The 6000-nt window shown below is 39.2% G+C and overlaps 1 protein-coding gene across 1 annotated transcript in view; it reads left to right on the forward strand.

The window, feature by feature from the left end:
- Positions 1–6000, forward strand: part of tbc1d22a (TBC1 domain family, member 22a) — a gene marked incomplete in the record, with an annotated part of 187010 nt that overhangs the window by 139241 nt on the left and 41769 nt on the right.

A 6000-nucleotide genomic window follows, 5' to 3' on the forward strand; every position in this document is an offset into this window, starting at 1 on the left:
ACAAAGAATGACGATAGCTCAAAGAATGTGTTATTTTGCTGTGGCCGATCACAGCTCTGATGTTGAAGGGTTAAAACAGTCATTTTTAATATATTTATATTTATTTTCTTGTCTGATCAGTGAGATTCCTTACAGCTTTTACTGAACTTTTGAGAGACCTGAGTATCCGTGGGATGTAATCCGTACTCTACAAACCTGCTCTTTAAAGGAGGGTAGTGAAAAGCCTGATTTCCTTTAGCTTTGTTTTTTTTTTAAAGTAAAAAGATAAGTCAAAGTTGCAGCTATACAGTGAGAACGATGCAGTCAAAAGAGAGCGAGATCTGTGCACAAATCAAACCAGTTTGGACCTCTTGATCCTGCTGTCCTTTGGCATTTACTCAGAGCTTAATAGGCAGAGTCTCCAGTTAGGCCAGATTGTTAACCTCGGAAGACATTGTCAATAATACCTAATGTCTGTTATTGATTCTGGGGTGTGTGCATGTGTTGGAATGTGCATCTTGGGCTTGAACCGAGTGCATGCAATGGATTTTCTAGTTGATGCAGAGGTTGAGAGTGTAAGACATGTGAACACATCACGTTGTTTGATCAGCAAGGGCGCTTTGATTGAAAAAAGTGCTGCTCTTGTTTTTCTGTCTGTGCATTGCTAGATTTTCCAATTTTGTTATATTTCTGTTATCCTCTGCACATTTTTTTCCTACTTCAGATGAATATAAAATGGGACTAAATGCAGATTTCAGTGACCCGTGGATAAAAAGTGAGCGGTCATGGGTAGAAATGCCAAAACACATATTTAGCAGTTCATGGCTTTTTTTAAAAGCATCAAACCATAACTCAAATTATTAAACAGTAAATGAAGTCATTCCATATTTCATGAACTCTCTGTGAACTTTTAACAGCATGATAGAAATCGAGTATGACAAGGAAAAGCAGGTAGTGGCCTGGCTCCGATTCAAACACCTTTAGGTTACTTTAAGTTCAAAATGTTGAGGTTCTGTCCTTCTCTGTCGGCACATTTGGACCTCCTTCATCTTTGATTTGCAGTTGGAGAAAAAAATAAAAAATATATTATTTTATTGTTATGCTGTTGGATGCATGTCCCAGAGGAATGAAAAAAATGAACTTTGAAAAAGAAAATATTCTGGATTTAGATTAAGACGGTTGTAAAACATCTGTTACTGGAGTTATAAACACTAGCTAATCCAAAATAAAGTGGGGGTCCAAACCGGTATTAGCAAGGTGTACCTAATATCGCGGCTGGTGAATGTATCAGTTCAGCCCAGAAAGATTTACAAATGATAACCCCTTTAAAAACTGTCAAATTATAAATTGCTGAATAAAACCAATTTTAGACATACAAATAAAATTAAGATGGTAAAAATACTTAAAATATAATAAAATATTTAGCTCTAAAAAACATAAAACAGAAGTCTGTTAATACAGGTGAGTTAAAAAAAAAGAAATTTGTGTATAAAAGGCAAATTTGGGTCAAATTTGGCCCCTAGATTCCTATTGGTTTTTCCATTGACTGTATAAGAGAACTGGACTGAGTGACTCCTCCTCCCTCATGTTCCAAACAGGAAGTACCCGCTGGTTCCAAGAAGCCAAAATCCCATAGACTTCTACATTTCCTAGAACATAGTTTCTACAGGGCGGCAGTAGTTCGTTAGGGATTCCCCTTTGAATGATGAGCGGGACCTTTGGTACAGAGCAACCTAGTCTAGTATATGGGACTCTTTCAAGCCATAAAAGCAAAAAAAAAAAAAAAAAATATATAATCTATTGGAAAATCTTTTGGGTTGTCCTTCCAGTCCCAGGTTTCCTTAGCAGGGTTCCCGTGGGGCCTTAAAAAGCCTTAAAAAGCATTGAATTTATGAATTTTGAAATAATACCGGAAAAAGCCTGAAAAATGTCTTGAATTTTGATACCTGAAACGTTTCACATTTCATGTCAGAAGTTAATTTTTTTCAACTGAGATTATTTTGCTCAAATGATGTAAATAAACATTGGGAAAACCAGTTGTTTACTGTTTCCCCACGTCCGTTTGTTAAAAAAAAAAAAAAAAGCCCTAAAGGATCACAGCAAAGACCACAAACAAGATAAGAAGCGACAGTTTTGGTCAGAAAATGTAATGTTTCAGTTTTTAAAAATATGAATAGTTACAAAAAAGTTGAAATGAATTAATAAAACGGAAAATAATTAATGAAATGGAAAATATTCTAAGAAATTGGTCTAAATTCTTGGACTGCATCGCCTTAAAAAGGTCTTAAAATGTCTTAAATTTGACTTGAAGAAACTTTGAACCCTGCTTAGTTTTTAATGAACCTTTGTGGATTTTAAGGATGGACCAGTTAAGCAACTACTTTTTTTATGACTCTCAAAAATGGTTTTAGAATGGACGGAAGAGAAAATTGTAATGACATTTAATGATAAATGACTCAGAACTATTATCTCGTAGATCTGAGTCAAATAAATCCTGGAAATTGTCAGTAATATCTGTCCTAAAAAGCATTCATTTAGTTTGACTAACTGAAATAAAACCACCCTGAACTTGGAATTAGTTTAAGTACGACCACTTTTTAAAAAATGTCTCAGTGAAGGTTTCTAAAATATCTTAACTGAAACCAGTTGGTGTCCGAACAATCTCCTCTTATTAGGTTTGAACGGGTTGTTCTGACTTTAGTGCTCTTCAAACAACGGACTGATTAGATGGGTTGCGGCGAGCCGGTTTCAAAGGGAATATCTGTGGTTGAAAATCAAAAAGCTGCCCTCGCTGCAGGGTGTAAGGTGGACCGGCGTCCACCTCAAAGACTAAAACGGGAACTTTGAATAAATAATTGAGCAGTGTCGTTCTTTTGTCGTGACTTGACAGCAGTGCGAGTACACTTTGTACTTGTAATCCATCCGCTAAATATTTGATGCTTTACAATGTTGTTTGGATTGTAGCCTCAACACACACACACACAAGCCTTTTTTTTTTGTTTTTTGGCAGCCTCTTTCACAGTCCCTCACCTCCACTCCTAACCTGGTGGGGGAATTGGGCCATTTCCACTCATGAAACTTTCAGCAGAGCTGACAGCGAAGCAGCTCTGTCCTTGTGTTGCTTCGCCATGCGAGCATTCTTCCACAGGCCCATATGTCCCCTCTTCTCATCTCAGACCCCCCCCAACACTCCCTTGCTTCTCTACAGCACAGAACCAGGTGATTTACACTGTTGAGATGAGGCTTTTTTAGCTCTCCCATCTGTTTCTCTGTGTTCAACATGTTTTGCTGACATCAGAGGCCGCGGTGCGTCTTGTTTATAGATTAGTTTTTAAATCCGGGGTGCTTTATTAATTCAGCACACATTGATATTAGGACGCTGACTTTCAGACGGAAAGGGCGGTGGCCTTTAGCGCTGCGTTTGGGCGTGCGTCTTCCAGGGGAGGCTTTAACCTGAGCGTTGTAATGCCTCCGTGGTGGTTTTCCCTCTGCAGTGTGGCCATCTGCTCGGAAGTCTGATCCAACACCCCTTCCTCCTGTGTGCCGTCATCTCTCTCCTCCACATCCTTTATTCCTGCTATTTTGCTCCCCCAATTTAGTATTTTATTTATTTCTTTTTTCCTTCTTAGCTTTTTTTCATAAAAAAATGAAAAGGCAGGCAAAAATGCAGGAAAGACGGATTCAAAAAAGAAAAAAACACACAGATAGACAGACAGAGACTGAATTATCCCTGTTGCGTGGAGCATGAAATTAGCAAGACGCTGACTGTGGCAGCATTAGCACGGCTGTTAAAAGGATACTGTGACATTTTGCCGTTCTGAAACATGGTTTTCTTTGATGTGGTCGCTTCAATTTGGCAACCAGGGGGCTGTTCACTGTTGTTAGTGACCATGTTTGTAATTGGGCGTATGGTGTGATTAAATGTACAGATTCCTAGTGGAATAGCCAAGAGTTTCAACTCAACTTCTTTGAAGCTTTGTTCTTTTTTTTCATAATATTTTTTTCTTTCTTTAACTGGTGTATAATCTTAATCTGCTGTCCCCCTAGCACAGCATACATATTTTGTTTTAGTTCAAAAGAGGCTATTCGATAGAAGGCAAACTTTTTGATCTCTGCTGTTCCTGTCTGTTACTGTAAAAGTGCATTCACGCCGAATGCGATTTGCATGGTGGATGCGGCCTGTTTCAATGTTAAGTCAATGGAACAGACGCGACATGAGGTGATCTAAAGTCCCGCAACGCGATTTAAGTGACAGGCGCGGCGCGAAGGTCTGGCAGCAGCTTAATTTGAACGACGAGGCGCGAATTGGGCAGCGCGGCCAAAATTTAAATATCTGAAGTTTGACAAGTTGCCGCGTCATATCTACCAATCAGGAACTCAGCTTTAGGCATGTGACATTTTTAGTGACTCGATCAGCAAGTAAAATGCTTTCATGTTTTCCATTTACCTCCTGGAGCTGCAAGGTTCATCCGGTTACTCTGGGGTGAAGGCGGGATACACTCTGGAGAGATCGCCAGCTTTCGCTCATATGGCGGAGGTCACTTACTCGATATGCCAGCAGACAGAGAGCTGTTGCGGGGTGCAGAAACTGCTGGCTCGGACCTCCTCGAAACAAAAAAAGGAAAAAGGTCTCCTAATTTAATTTTTTCCCCTTCATGTTAATAAGAGACAGAAATCCTTCAAGCTCAGCCACAGAGACACAGAAACACAGCGGAAGCGGCTGTCATTCAGACACAGCCCCCTGTACTGGGAAAATCTTTTAATAAGAATCATATAAAATCAAACATGGAGACATGATTACTGATGTTTTTGTAGAACATTTCACAATAAATAAACCTTATTTATTTCTTAACATCATCTGTGTCTTCCATACATTCTAATTGAGATATCCTCAGACAGCGTTCCTCATAGCGATCATCCTAAATGCATTAGCTGGTAGCTCCTCCCACATGCGGCCACGGTGTCAAGCTCAGGAGCACATTTTTTGAAAGGCGATGAGCAGCGAATTTGTTGCGCGACGAAAGAGGGACGGGGTGCAAATTTATCGAGCGAATCGTGTTCATTGTGAAAGCACCTTTAAATGTGACGGCCCGCCTCATGTCTGATTATTTAAAGCCTTAGTTACTACTGGCCTTACCAGATGCAGGAAAACCTGAACTGGACATATCTGTGGCCTACACAAAATATCAAAGTCGTAGATCACTCAGCGAGAAGTAAAGTGAAAAAGTTCTTGTACCATGTTTCTACCGCCAAGCTCATAGCGTACACTTACACAACATGCATGAGTGGGAGTGACGCAAGTGATTCATAGGTGTGTCATAAGATTTTTTTTATATTTTTTTGACCATCTCAAAATGTTGCACACTGTGCAAGGAAGTGTGGTTTATGTGATAAGTAAACCTGTGACCTCTTAAAATGCAACCACTATTTGATACAACCCTCCCTGGACAACCCAAAACCTGAACCCAACAAGGGTTCATGTGACGAAGGCTTCATCTTCCATCATATCAGGTGGCAGCCTTTTAATTGGCTTCCTACTCTGTAGAGGTGTGTCCCACTGATATACACAGACACTTCAATGGACAAAGAGACATGTAAACATGTATGAGAACAGCTTAATTAGTTTAGATAAAAGTTAATGAACTTGTTGAACACATTCAAACATAAAGAGTCAATAAATATTTCTAGAACTCTAGAAATCTAAAAGTGAGTAACTATTTGCTGCTCTGTTACTTTGTTTAGGGAGATACATTGAGAATAACCTAAATTTGTCTAGAAGTCTGTGTTTATTTATGTCGGACGATTTGTTTTACATGTAAAAATAAAATACAGAGAAACTAGCACTGTACTGTTTGCCCCAGCTGTTTTTCTTCCTTCCATGAGACTTTTCCCCTCTTGGTCACTTCAACTTTCAGACAAAGCCCTAATAAATATTCATCTTTTTCTGACAGTCACCAATCCAAACTTTATGAAAACACACCCCTATTGAGTTCACCTAAACCCTTTTAGGAAAAGAATCTT

Source organism: Oryzias melastigma, linkage group LG23 (genome assembly GCF_002922805.2).
Source record: "Oryzias melastigma strain HK-1 linkage group LG23, ASM292280v2, whole genome shotgun sequence".
In the NCBI taxonomy this organism is placed as follows: Eukaryota; Metazoa; Chordata; class Actinopteri; order Beloniformes; family Adrianichthyidae; genus Oryzias; species Oryzias melastigma.